Source organism: Canis lupus, chromosome 20 (genome assembly GCF_003254725.2).
Source record: "Canis lupus dingo isolate Sandy chromosome 20, ASM325472v2, whole genome shotgun sequence".
Classification (NCBI taxonomy): domain Eukaryota; kingdom Metazoa; phylum Chordata; class Mammalia; order Carnivora; family Canidae; genus Canis; species Canis lupus.
Genome location: NC_064262.1, coordinates 30,038,683 through 30,053,830, shown reverse-complemented (window position 1 = coordinate 30,053,830; position 15,148 = coordinate 30,038,683). Strand labels below are relative to the sequence as shown.

At 40.4% G+C, this 15,148-nt stretch overlaps 1 protein-coding gene and 1 long non-coding RNA gene across 16 annotated transcripts in view; one reads left to right on the top strand and one right to left on the bottom strand.

Moving 5' to 3' along the window:
* Positions 1 to 15,148, bottom strand: part of FHIT (fragile histidine triad diadenosine triphosphatase) — a 1,380,560-nt gene that overhangs the window by 1,280,527 nt on the left and 84,885 nt on the right. The window lies entirely within an intron of this gene.
* Positions 10,307 to 15,148, top strand: part of LOC112665991 (uncharacterized) — a 40,971-nt gene continuing 36,129 nt past the window's right edge. For both annotated transcript variants that reach the window (XR_003140646.3, XR_003140645.3), the window contains exon 1: positions 10,307 to 10,463. This is a non-coding gene — a long non-coding RNA (uncharacterized LOC112665991). The remainder of the gene's footprint in view (positions 10,464 to 15,148) is intronic.

The following is a 15,148-nucleotide window of genomic DNA, read 5'->3' as shown; positions in this document are numbered from 1 at the left end:
GTACAGGACCTGAGAGGTGGCCCAGGCACCGAGCAGTCTTGGCAAACATGGATAGCAACAGCCCACTCTTGGCCCTCAGCCACTGCCATTTGCCTGTCATTTGTAAAAACACAGAACAGAACACATGCCTGCTCTACCATGCACTTGCTTCACAGCAACATCCTGACAATTTTGAAATATAAAACAGATTTCTTTGTTAAATGGATATAAGCCAGACCTGAAAAGAAATTCTTTATAGGTCATTGGTATAATATTGGAAAGGAGCTTTATACAACTGAGTCTGCTTTTCTTGGGATCTGAGCAGGACTAGCAGGAAGACTGGCCAGCAGCTGCCCAGGATGCCAATCAGGAAGAGGTACTAAAGGGGACGCCTGGGTGGCTCAGCGGTTTAGCACCACCTTCAGGGGTGATCCTGGAGACCTGAGACTGAGTCTCAGTGGTTGGGCTCCCTGCATGGAGCCTGCTTTTCCCTCTGCCTGTGTCTCTGCCTCTGTGTGTGTGTGTGTGTGTGTGTGTGTGTGTGTGTGTGTCTCATGAGTAAATAAATAAAATCTTAAAAAAAAAAAGAGGTACTGAAGTATCTCTAGAAAAATAACACAGTGAAGAAAACAGCATTCGTCAGGACTTTCTTCAAGGAGGAAATTGTGTTTAATTGTAACAAATACTTTGATGAGACAATTAAGACAGGAGGAGAAGTAGAATGCTCTAGAACAAAACAAGGTCAACAAAATGCTTTTATGTAGGGTAGAATCAACCACCAAAGTTGATTGAGGTGAATTGGGTAAGGAGACCAGGATGCTGCAATCTGTCATCATCCTTTTGAGTAGCATTGCTCAAATCTGGCATTTCATTTGATTGCTGAAGAGACACCAAAAATTGGTCTGCTTGGGCAACCTACATGTCTTGATCAAGCCCTGCTTGAGGTTAGAAAAGGTCTGGCTTTTTCTTTCAGCTCTCCTCCCATTCCCCAAAGTCCCTGCCTCCTCTATACCATGGACACATGTACAATTCAATTACACGTATTTATTGAACAGCTGGGAAGAGAGAGATGAGCATGGCACAATCCTGATCCCAGAGGAGCACATACTCTAAACAACTAAGTTAATATAAGGCAAACAGATGACAGCTCTGAAAGAGAAATGTCCAAGTACAAATATGGGGATATAGAAGGGGCCAAGGAAAGTCTCATGGAAGATGTGACATTTATGTAGGGTCTAAAGGGATCATAGGAGCTAACCGGGTGCAAGAGGATAGAGGAACTCAAAGCTGATAAATGAATGTATCAACACATGACAGCCTAAGAGAACATTGTGCTTTCAGCAATCTGCAGAGTCTATAGTGGCCACAAAAGCAGGCAATGTGCTATGGAATAGCAGGAGATGAGTCTAGAAACAAAGGTCAGAGCCAAAATTTGAAAAGTCTTTGGATGCCATGCCAAAGAGTTGGGATCCTACCATGGAAGCACTAGGGAGCTACCAGTGATTTTAAGCTAACATAGGAGAATATATGTGGTCAGACTTGTGTCCAGTAAAAGCATGCCAGTAGCAATGTGAAAATTAATGAATGGAAGTGGAGTGCCACGGTGAAGGTGAGAATTGCCATGGTCTAGGATGAGAATGGGAAATAGAACAATGGAGACATTTCACAGATACAGTCAATGGGACCTGGTGACTCTAGTGCACAGTGATAAAGAGGGAAGAGTTCCTCTCAATTAATTAATTCCTACTCATCCTTCAGATCACAGATCAAATGCCACTCTTCCCAAAGGAAGCTGTGCAAATCCTAGGAATAAATTAGGTCCTTTCATGACATACTCTCAAAGCACATTGGACTTTTCTTCCACAACAATTACTTCAGTTTGTAATGCTACGTTTGTGTAATAAATCAAATGAATATCTATATCTGCTATTACACTATGAGCCTCTTGAGGGTCTATTTTGTTTTCCGTGTATCTTGAGCAAATAGCAGAGTGTCTGACTCATAGTAGGTACTCAAAAATTATTTCTTTGACAGCAATGGTTGAAGGAAGGCAGTGAAGGATCATACAAAGGCTTATATACTGCAGTATACCAGCGACATGATAAGCCCATGAACTAAGGGTACAAAAAATGAGGAAAAAATGAAAATGGTGAGAAGAAAATGAATCCCAGCTTGAACATGGGGACTTAGAAATACCTGCAAGAATTCCAGATGGAGATTCTCAACAGCTTTCGACTCAGGAGAGTCAATCTGGAGATTACAGATTTAGGAGCTATCCACCAGGCTGAAGAAATAGTAGTAACCGATTTACTCAAGTTGACTATGCAACTCCAAAAAGAAGAGGCCCAAAGGTGGAACCCTTGAAAAAAGCCAAATGTAGAATCAGCTAAATGAGACAACAAAAATTCTTGGAAAGAAAAGTTTGAGAGCTGGGAGAGGACCAGGAGAGAGGTAGATTTCAAGAGACCAAGCAAGGCAGAGTTCAAGATAGAAAGGATGTTTGACAAGTTCCGATATTCCAAGGCATTAGGAGGTGGCTAGCAGGAGTAATAAAGAGGTGGGTTCTGTGATCAGGCAATGATGTCTCCTTCCAAGGCAAAAGACCCTTTTTTTTCTTTTTCTTTTTTTTTTCTCCAATAGATTTATTTGAAAAGGAATGGATTTTGAGGAGAAAAAAACATGAGGTAGAGGTATGGAATAGAAAATAAATACAAATGTAAGCTGTTTTACTAATTGTTTTATAACCACAACAAATTCGTACAGAGAATGCCCTGTACAAAACAACACAATAAAGTTTCAAAGCTCGAGGTGTTCCCCCAGGCAGGGCTGAAGATTTCAGTCTCTGGTATTTGGAATTTAGGCTGCAGTCCTTAGTTTTGGATGGATCACTGGGTGTGTGACACAGTCCATGCTTTCAACCAGATTTGAACAGAAGAATGGCCACTTGGCCCAGGTAGAAGTAGATGAAGTGTTTGGTTTCATGTGTCACATAACTACTGAAGTTCCTCCCCACAATGCAGTGCCAGGTGGGGTTGTACTTCTTGTCAAACTCCTTCTTAATATGGGCCGCAACATCCTTCTCTATGTTATATTTCTCCAATGCCTGAGTCACACACTCCACCGAGTCCTGTTGCATCTCCTCCGACGTATCAGCGTTTTTATCACGGCCTTTTGGTTGCACACGGTTACCAAGGAGCAGGGGGCGGCCAACTGCAACGGTCTCCTGGGGGAGGGGCTGGCGATGCTCAAACCTGGCTGGAGCTACGGTCGCTAAAGAAAGCCTCCAAAGAAAGGCTAAAAGAACAATATAAGATGAGAACAACATGGGTGGAGAGAAGAAGACTGAAAAACATCCAAGAGAAAGGGATTAATTCATTCTCTTACTCATTTAATTAGCTCTTACTATGGGCCAAGCACTCTACATTAGAGGTGTAGCAGTAAAGAAATTATGATGGTCTGTGGGACAGAAGATTTAAGAGGGGACAGGATGAAGATCAAAGAGAAAGAGTCTGACCTTGAAAATCCATGAGATCTCTCCTCCTTCTGGGCTAGAAAGGAAAGAGAAATGATCCAAGCCTAACGATTACAGATTAAAGAAATACTATGGAGGCAGAAGACTTCAAGGCTGTATTGGGTTGAGTTTCCCTGAAGGCAGAACCTGAGATGAGAGCTTGGGTGCAGAAGTTTAATTAGAAGATGATTCCAGGAAGTAAGGATGAGGGAATACAGAAAGACAGGGAAGGATTAAAACCAATGGAAGGGTATGTTATCAAGTTTGCCACCGAGAGCAAGGGTTTTGATTGGCCAGGACCTCCTAAGAATGCATACAGAATTATGCACCTAAGAATGAAAGGATGGAGCATGTATTCACATGTTCAAATCCCAGGGATTGATGGGAGCCCCTGAGGGCAGTTACTTCCCCCACACTTCCAGGTTCCTCTTTGGCCCAGGCTTGGCAGGCTGGTAGCCTGAGAGAGGGTCCTGGGAAGGAAGCAGAAAAGGCACACATCAGATGCTACAGCTGGGAAGCTGACTGGGACAAAACTGGTTACCACAGTTGTAGCTGAAATCAGAGATGATGAGCTGTGACAATTGCTACCAGGGGAATCAGCCACAAAGATGTTATTGGTGAGAACTATGCAGAAATGATAAATCTTTCAACCTAGGCTGCTTAAGGAGGCAAGGGATGCTGGAGAAAATGGCTTGGGTAATTCTTCCAAGGTTTAAGCTTTTTGGCAATGCTTCTGGCCTCTTTATGAAGGGATGAACTTAGGGACTTATTAGTAGCTAAAAATTGAGATCATGAAGAAGGCTTTCATTCCCACAGGACAAGAGCCATGATATTAACTGCTGATACTTACTATTTGTTATGGGGCAGGCACTTTGCAGCAGCATCAAATGAATTATCCCTACAATCATGTATTGTAAGAACTGTCATCGTTCCTTTTTTACAAGTTAAGAAACTGAGGCTAAGAGTTTTCTAATGTTTAAAATCTATGGAATAACAACCTATTTCAAGTATGTGTGTCAACAATCCACACTTGCATACTTGTGTCTAAACACAGATACACACACATACACAAGATAAAACAAGATATGAGGATTTCCAGAGAATATAGTTTGGTTAGCTTCCCCATCCATGTCTTCATTATGTGGACAATAAAATATTTCTAAACTCTATGGAATGAACTTCTTTAATTTTTTTTATATATACCAAATGATCAATCTATTTTCTACAATTATACAAGACTAGAAATGAAGAAAATAGGGACCATTAGAGACGGAGACTGAAGTAAAAACCAACAACAAAATACCACTCAGACTACAGAGCTAAAGTAAGTCAACAAAAAGCATCACAAAGGGGGAAGCTAAAGCATGTAAAGACTTTTAAACTCGTTACACATGAAAATGTAAATCTGATTGCAAAATTATCTGCATCTTTAATCTAGAAGTTCATAATCATGCTGGAGGTAGGAGCCAAAATTTAATTTAAAGAGCAATTTTGGCCAATCACCCCCTATTTTCCTTAACAAAAGAGCAGGGAGGGAGAGAGAAATGACATGGCTGATATCCACAGAAGGCCAGAGGAAGGAAAAGCAGATGTGTTCACATCACTGACACACTCGGGTCTGGCTTGCAGAGGCTGGTTAGGCAACGCTGCCCTCCCTGGAATGGAGCTGGTTTATAATTAGTTTAGGCTGTGGAGGCCTGTATCATTAAAAAGATGACAACTGGACGCTTGCCACAATCAAGATAATGTTTCATAATCAAATTAACTCGGCTCAAGAGCTTGATTTGGAGCCTGTTTATGGCTAACCATCAAATGGCTTCCAGGGTACTTAGAGCATAAGATATGAAAAAGACACTAGGAAAAAATAAATAAATAAATAAATAAATAAATAAATAAATAAATAAATAAAAGAAAAAAGAAAAAGACACTAGGTAAGGAGCACATGAACTAAAGAAGCATGTGATGATATGGCCATTTGTTGGCCACAGAGCATTCCTGATGGGGGCGGAGGGCAAGGGGACAGTGAGCACAGAAGGAAGGGATTAGAAAAACCCCTCTATCGATCCTCAAAGAACTGAATACATTTTTCATAAAATCATATTAAAGCCACATGCTTTAAACTGTATATGGTTACATACTTCAGCACAAGTATTCCATCAGATCCTAAGTTGCTCAAAAGCAGGAATCTTCCAGTCATATGTATTTGCTGCACCATAACCTCATACATTGGCGGGAGCTATGTGTGGATCCAGAAAACCCTGTGTCTGTAGCATGCTGTTATAATAATTAGGAAAGGCCAACGTAGAAACATAGAAAATCTTTTTGATCTACTGGGAAGCAAAAATCATACATAGATGCACTGTGACCATGTATAAAAATAGGCATGTTTGAGGACAACTATAATGTTGATAATGTGCAAAGATGAAAACAGTAGTGTGGGATGTTAGAATTCTGCATATGGTGGTGTTTTTCCTAAAACTGTCTAATGTCAAAGTGTCATCTTTTCCATTTCAAAAGCTATCAATATCTTCATGTTGGAGGGAGGGAAGGTACCTGGCAGGCAATGAATCATTGGCATACAGGATAAGGTTCAAACTCCATGGCTTGGAGATCTGGTCCAGCCAGGAATGCCAGTTGCATATCCTGTCCCTCCTCCTTCCTTCTTCTCCATCAGACTTAATTACTTGTCTTTCCCAAAATGTATTATAGATCTCACTTTCCATTTTGTTCTTTCTTTTTTTCCCCCTGCACATATCATGCTCACTACCTGGAATACCCTTCCTCCCACCCATTCTTCAAGAGCTAAATTCTTCAGAAACAGCTAAAATGTCTCCTGACAAGGCATCCCTGATTCTCCATGCCCTACACCAATCTCATTTGTTTGCCCCACATCTGTGTTTCTAGAACAACTTATGCTTAGATCTCTCAGAGAGTCTGTCACACTATGTTCCATTCACTGGTTTACCGTCTCTCTCTTCCACCAGCCTACACACCATCTACAGATAACGTAAAGGTACCTGGGGTCACAGAGGCCAATGGATGACCCAAGGTCCTATTTAACAAATTGTGAGTGTGGTCACTTCATCAAGACTTTTTTGGTTGCAAGTAATAGACATCCATTGAAACTACTTTGTGCACCAAAAAGGGAATTTATTTGTAAGGAGACAAAGAAAGATACTTCTCAAAGCCCAGCCGTGGGAAGTGCAATCACTAAGGTCTGGACCCTGGAGCCAGAAAGCTTAGAGAATCAAGGCAGCTTGTCTCTTAATCAATCAGCCTGATTATCCTCCCTCTGCACCCCCTCCCACCTCACAGTCACTTAACCTGCATCTCTCATCTTTCCATAGGCCCGTTGTCTTTCTCCCTATTTCTCAGAATGACAGTTAGTATAGCGGCTGAAGGCCTGAGATCATACCACCTGGGTTCTTGCCTGGTCCTGCCACTACCCAACAATATGATCTTGGATAAATTAATTAACCTCTCTGTAAATCAGTTTCTTCTTCTATAAAATGGGAATAAGGAGATCTACCATCACAGGGCTGCTATGAGGATGACGAAATTAATCCAAGACTGGCTTTCCATGGTTCCCAAATTCACCTACGTATCCAGCGTAACTACAAATGCCTTAGACCCAAATTCACCTTCTGGGAGAGACAATCTGACTGGCCCATCTTGAGTGGGCTGTGCATCCTTGATCCACTGAGATATGGCCATGGAAGCCAAGTTAAACAGTAAAACATGACTGCCATGGCTCACCCTTGAAGGGGAGAGTCAGGGCAGTTTTCAGAGAACAGGGCCATGGTCTAAGCCCACACCACAGGCAAAAGCCTACTGTAGCCACTACTATCCCCTCATCTGCCCATGCAGCCACATCTGTGGGCCTGCTTTGGATTACAGCCGGGGCGCTTCCCCTCACGGCCTGCATGAGGCTCTCATCTACAACACATAGCTGCCTATCTGTCTACAACGGCACCTAAGGGAGCTCCACACGCCAGCACTTAATAAAGCTTAATGGTGATGATGGTGACACTGACAAGAGTGACGGTGGCACAACAGGCCACACCACAGGCTGCTATTGCTTCCCTGCAGTTTGCTGCAGGGCCCCGTGGCTTGAAGTGGAAGCCAGCACATCCTTCTAACTCGGCTAATGTGGCTCGACTCTGGGGCCACCCCTCATCAGCTCCTATCCAGCTGCTAGTTAGGTAGATTTATACCCCACTAAATCTATTGTCACACAGGGATTCCTTCCTTGCAGCCAGGCCTTAAAGAACCTAGGCAAGGCCTCCAAAGACAATTAACCATTTGATTCAAAGTATGCTGTTGCCACTCCAGAATTTCCAAGTAAATGAGGTCTGCCTGGGGAAACTGCATCTTTGAAACAGAAAAAAAGTCACCACAGCCTTAGGCTCTAACCTAGCCCATAAAGTCCCACTGGCAGCTCTGTATCAAATTTTTGCTATCCTAGTAAAATCCCCCCAACAAAAACTAGATTTGTAAACCAGTACGTCTTTAAAGTCCCTTCACAACATGTTAGCTCCTGCAGTTTTCAAAACAGCCCTGGTGGGTACGTATTGCTGTCATCATTTCACAGAAGAAACTGAGGCTCAGAAAGCTTATGACAGTTGCCTAGGATCATGCAAGCTGAAGCAACAGAGCCCTAATTAAACCCAAATCAGCTAGCTCCTTGCCCATGGTGCTTCCTCTACCATACCACTGCCTGCTGTCACTTGCTTTCCTGATTTCAAACCAAGAATCAACATCTCTAAACTGTTTGTGTGGACACATTTGAGCACCGTTGCTCTGTGGCAGTGCCAGATAAGGTAAGCTCTGTACCCACCCAACCAGAATACTAATCAGATTCACATAATTAGCTTTCATATAAGATTTCATTGGAAGAAATGAAGCAGCATACCTTATTTCTTTCACCATCACCACCTCCAACATCATCACATTTATTTGGCACTCCCTGGATACCAGACACTACGCCAAGTGTCTTACAAGCACTATCTTAGGTAACTCTCACAATGATGAGGTACTTTTATTACCTCCTCATTTTACAAATTAAGAAACTGAGGCACCCAAAGCCATTAGCCTTGCCCAAGGTCACTACTATGTAGCAAGTAGCCAGATAGATACTTGAAGCAAGAATTCATTCTAGACCTTAAATCACCATTTCTAGTGTTTCAAGAAACCAATTCCAGGACTAGTATCAAGATCTTAATACTACTCTCTTTCATAAAAATATTCTGCCTTTGAATTTCTAGCTTGCAATGATAAGTAAAATACACTAGAGTAACTACCTCCAAACATTTCCAGAAGGAGGCAGGAAAATAAATAAATAGCCAAGGTTTCTCTAAAGAATTTGAATAGCAGGGTATGCATTTAATAGACATTACAATAAATGCTGCTCATAGCATGCAGAACAGTCTCACTTGCAAATGGTGAAAATCCCAGCTCATGTGTATGTGGCTTCATAATCATTCAAGTAAGGTTGCGATATATACATACATACAACTTTAAGGAATGCTGGTACTTTAAGTGGATTTGAAGAGCAAGAGCAGCCTAAAATCAGCCACCATCACTGAATACAGTCACTGGAAGGCCCGGAATTCACTTTAGAAAATTCATCTAAAAAAGGACTCAGAAAATGGCAATGTTCACTCGTGAAATCAAAGACAACCTAAATATTCAACTCATCACCACCTATGAGGTTAAAGACCTTCAATGTCTGTTTGTACAAGACAATGATTGGTGGCGGAGTGTAAGGGGCAAGAGCACGTTGGGGACAACTATCTCTGGGTGGGAGTCCTGACTATGTCATTTACCAGCCCTGTAGCTTTAGGCAAGGTGCCTAAACACACTAACTGGTTTGGTTATCCATAAATTTGAGTAAAAGTGGCACCTATTTGATGGGATTTCTATGCTTAATAAACAACTATCAAGATGATGATACTGGTGATAATGATGATGATGACAGCAACAAAGATGATCATCCGACTGCTTTTACTCCTGGCAAAATGAGTAGATGGGAAATGGGCAAGTTCAGCACAAAAAGAACAATCTTCCTTTTTCTCTTTCCTGTTTTTGTTTGGAAATTCTTTGCACTGTTCATCTCTGTCCAAAACCTGATCTCCTCTTGAGAGTCCCTTCATAGCTTCTGTTAGCAGAGAAAGGCATGTTTCTTCTCTTCCCAACTGGGTGAGAGCTGAGGACTTTGCCACTTGATGTAAGGTGACTCTCCTCTTTATATATAATTGTAACCAATGACAGCTGGCTTGTTTTGCAAATTTTCACAACAGGACCCAAAGTACAAGGCTCACTAACATTTGAAAATGTTACAGATTGGGGCCCTTGGCTGGTTCTATTAGTAGAACATGCTTTTGATCTTGGGGTTGGGAGTTTGAGCCCCACATTGGATGTAGAGATTACTTAAAAACAAAGTATTCACAATGTAAACACTGGAGCCATCTAGTTCAGTGCTATTATCACTTAGGTGACTATGAGGAAGAGGAAGGGAAGAGAATGAGCATCTTGAACACACCAACAGTATACCAGGCAGAGAACTGGAGCATCAGATACAGTTGTAGGTAATTGAATGCATAATCCGAATTTAGGTGAAATAAGTGTGAGAAAATGTACAGAATAAGTAAGGAGATATTTTCTTCTACTGCCCTTATCAAAGAATATCTGATGTTTGCAATAGCAGATGAGGGTGTATATATAAGCAGTACTGAACACATCATCCTCTCTGCTGCTACTAAGGATGTAAAAGAACTATAAAGAAAAGCTTTGATCATAATCAAAGGGAGGGGCAAATTCCGTGAGGACAGGAACCATCTGCGTCCTAGTAACCAAGGCATCTCAAGCACCTAGAACAGAGTTGGAGCAGTAGAAAGTGTACAAAGTGCTGGATAAATTAAAGTATGCATGGATTCTCCCAGTATGTGACTGCAATCAAAGTCCAAAGCCTCTGGTAGGTTTCAATGTCTTCTTCCTTATTCATCTAGAAGAATGCCCTACCTTGTTAGCCATCACCACCATTGACAATAATGAAAACATAAGTTCATAACAAAATAATATTTTAAAAATACATAGCATACTAGGTCATTAAAAATAGACTAGGGAGTATTTTACATTGAGACACTAGGGAACATCATTACTTTGAAATGTCACTTTCTGCTTTAATTAGTACGCTCTAATGATAAGTATATGTCATTCTAATCTAATGAAAGTCTTGAATGCTTATGGAATCTGGGTCACAGCCCTCTCTGGGAGGTACACGGATGTACAAAGAACAAACAGAATGCATGTGTTGATGTCAACCAGCTTACTTATCTTTATTAATATAATTGCCAAAGTTTCAAGTTTTAAAAATCTGAGAATAAATCTGTCCACCACACTGAGCACTCCCAGCATAGCAATTTGATCTCCGTTCACATCTCTCAAGACGGCCTAAGCTGTTTTAGTAAGGGCCACGTGAAACTCCCAGATTCTTGGAGGTATTCAGAACAGGACCACCTGCTCAGAGGCATATTTTTAATAAAGACGACAATAGTTCTGCTTCTGCACAGGGAAATTGATAAGGCTGTCTTTGCTTCCTTCCACCTATTAGGGCACTTTACCCAAGTACAGTGTGCTCACTCGTCAAAGCTTCAAAGACCCCAATAATGGACTTCTCCTTTTCAAAGATAAGTTTTAGTTGTTGCTCCTTTCATTTAGCAGTTAGAATATAAAAGAACCAAGAGGGATACCACAAATACCTCTGATCTGCTTGTTGTGGCAATGTCAGATAAAGAAATTCTGTAGCCTGGAGAGATATCTGATTCTTTCATTTGAATGTCAATACCAAACACCTCTCCCAGCCATTCCACCAAAAGCCTGAAGAATGTATCTCAGAAACAGAACACAGGAAGCTATCGCGCCTGGATGTGGCTTCAAGTTCCTTTTTACAGCTTCTGGCAAAAAAAAAGGAAGATAGAAAGAAAATCAAAGACTGATGTCCTCTGCTTCATGTTCTCCCGATTCTGTCAAAAATGGAGGTCATTTATAGTTTCATCAATTGAGTGACCCACAGTGGACTCCAGCTTTCTCAGGATTGTAATGGCAATGTCAGTTCTCAAAAACACTCAAGCAAGTTACTAAGCTTTTAACCAGCTCCTTGCAATAGCTTGCTTGGTTACCCAGGGCTTCATTCTGGTGCAAATCTGCAACCCTGTGGAGACGACAGTTCAGCCTGGCCCCACCAGGGTCTCTCATTTACTATTCAGGTTTCATGCAGATCAGCTCATTCACACATCTGCAACGACCAAACCACCTCCAGCAACTCAGCACCCTCACAATTGCAAAGCAATTTCTCGGGGAGGGGCGGGGGGGTGGGGGGGCGGGTGGCGGCGAGTGAAAGCTTTACTAGCTTTTCACAGAAATGGCTCATGTAGATATTATCTTAAAATACCTTCTCTTTAAAAATTTTTTATTTTAAACTGAGAATTACATGCTGTGCTGAAATAGAATGGTGGTGGGTTCTGATTATATCTTTTTTTCCCATTTCAGTTTCACTCTTAGCATAGAAAATACCAGGTTGCTCTCTTCTGCTCTCCTTTTTCTCCCTGATATTAAAAGTTTAATCTGCTGAGTCAAAAGCAGCTTTAGTATTAAACTTTCATCTTGTATCTGCCCCCTCCCCCAATACCTAAGAACAATGCGATTTTACATCAATTCCCACTATGGATGTGCTCCTGAGAACTGCATGCTAAATAAATCAAGGCAACTGGTGTGTTTGAATGGGACTCCAATCACTGAAGTGGGAAAAAGATACCTGGGTTTCCTAACCAGCTGTGATTACCTTTCCTTCTCTTTTATTTTTAATTTATTTATTTTAAGTGGGTTCCATGCTCAACATGAAACTCTTGACCCTGAGATCTAGAGTTACAAGCTCTACCAACTGACCCAGCAAGGCCCTCTTCCTTTCGTCCTCCTTTAACGAACGGGCAAGAGATTTTCCAGTCCATCTATGAAATTCTTGTATTATGCTTCAATACCTTATTGGGTGACAATATGAAAAGATCTGCAACCATAAAAAAATGATTCTTATAAAAATGACAATGAGGGAATCCCTGGGTGGTTCAGTGGTTTAGCGCCTGCCTTCAGCCCAGGGCATGATCCTGGAGTCCGGGGATCGAGTTCCACATCGGGCTCCCTGCATGGAGCCTGCTTCTCCCTCTGCCTGTGTTTCTGCCTCTCTCTATGTCTCTCATGAATAAATAAATAAAATCTTTTTTTAAAATGACAATGAAAAATAATGTTTATAACATTTAAATCTCTTTCAAATGAAAAATTATCCCACAAAGTTTCTATAAATTACCTTGTTTTCACTAGGATTTTCTTAAAACATGCCATATCAAAAAGAGTGATCCAAATATACTGGAGTAATTGTTAACATTTAAAATTAGGCTGTTAAAAAATAAGAAATTGTTTAAAAATAATACAATCAGGCTATTGGCCTTTAAAAACCATATTCAGGACGCCTGGGTGGCTCAGCGGTTGAGCATATGCCTTTGGCTCAGGGTGCGATCCCAGGATCCAGGATGGTGTTCCACATCCTGCTCTTTGTGGGGAGCCTACTTCTTCCTCTGCCTGTGTCTCTGCCTCTCCCTCTCTGTCTCTCTGTGTCTCTCATGAATAAGTAAATAAAATATTTTTAAAAAGAAGAGGAAAGAAAGGAAAGAAAGGAAAGGAAAGAAAGAAAGAGAAGGAAGAATTGATATTTGAGGCATAGCACACGCAAAAAGGCAAAATATTAACTACATCTATTAAAGTGAAATGTCCAGAATAGACAAATCCATAGAGTAGGTTCCCATTTCATATCAATGGAATCATATAGCATGCGGCTTTTGTGACTGGCTTTTCTCACTTAGCATATTTTCAAGGTAAATTCATGTTGTAGCATGTATCAATACTTAATTCTTTTTTAAGATTGAATAACATTCCACTGTATGGATATACCACATTTGTTTCCTTTCATTGTAATTGGACATTTGGATTCTTTCTACTTTTTTTTTTTTTTTGGCTATTATGAATAATGTTGTATGAACATTAATGTATAAGGTTTTGTGTAGATATAGGTTTTCAGTTCTCTTGGGTATAACAAGGATTGCAAATGACCTAGGTGTGGAATTGCTGGGTCATTTTATAATTCTATGTTTAACCTTTTGGGAATGATAAACAGTTTTCCAAAGTGGCCATATCACTTTACAATCCTACCAACAACACATGAAAGTTCTAATTTCTCCATATCCTCACCAAAATTTGCCATTGTTAATTTTATGCTAGCTGTTTTGGTGCACATAAAAGTGGTATTTATATTTTTATCTTATTTTTTTTAAGATTTTATTTATTCATGAGAGAGAGAGAGAGAGAGAGGCACAGAGACACAGGTAGAGGGAGAAGCGGGCTCATGCAGGGAGCCCAGCATGGGACTCGATCCTGGGTCCCCAGGATCACACCCTGGACTGAAGGCAGTGCTAAACTGCTGAGCCACCCAGGCTGCCCTAAAAGTGGTATTTAATTATGGTTTTGATTTGATTTGCTTTCCTCAATGATGAAAATTGTTGGGGATGTTTTCACGTGCTTATTAACCATTTGTATACCTTCTTCAGAAAATTGTTTCATCAGGTCCTTCGCCCATTTTTCAATTGGACTATTTGTCTTTCTATTCTGGAGCTGTAAGTTTTTACGCAGGTATACAAAGTCTCTTGTCAAATATATGATTTTCTTTCATCCATGGGCCATTTTTTCAATTGCTTGATGGTGTCCTCTGACAAAAGTTTTAATTTCAATGAAATCAAATTATTGATTTTGTATTTTGTTATCTGTGCTTTTGGTGTTAGATCTAAGGAACCTAACCTAAGGTCACAAAAATTAACTCTTATTTTATCCTAGGAGCTTTAAATATTAGTTCTTACATTTAGGTCTGTGATGCATTTTGACTAACTGTGAGGTAGAAGTCTAAATTCATTTTTTTTGCATGTGTATATCCAGTTGTCCTGTCAACGCTTGTTGAAAAGACTGTTTCCTCCATTGAACTGTCTTGGCACTCTTGTCAAAAAACAAATTACCATAAACATGAGGGTTTATTTCTGGACTCTCAATTCTATTCTGTTAATTTATTCTTACATTAGTATCACATAAACTTGATTACTACAGTTTTCTAGTAAGTTCTGAAGTCAGGTAATGAGAGTCCTACAACTTTCTTCTTCTTTTTCAAGATTGTTTTGGGTATTCTGGGTCCCTTGCAGTTCTATAGGAATTTTAGGATCAGTTTGTTCACTTCCAAAGAAAAAAAAACACCTGGGACTTGAAAAGGATTATGTTGAGGCTGTGGATTATTTGGAACAAAGTTTTCTGATCCATACATATAGGATATATTTCCATTTATTCATTCTTTAATCCCTTTCAACAATATTTTACAGTTTTTAGTATATTAGTCTTGTACTTCCTTACTTCCTGTGTCATGTTTATTTCTATGCATTTTTTTTTTGCTACTGTTATAAGTGGGATTGTTTTCATAGTATCATTTGGAGATTTTTCATTGCCAGTGTACAGAAATAAAATTGATTTTTGTATATTGATCTTATATCTTGCCACATTGCTGAACTCGTT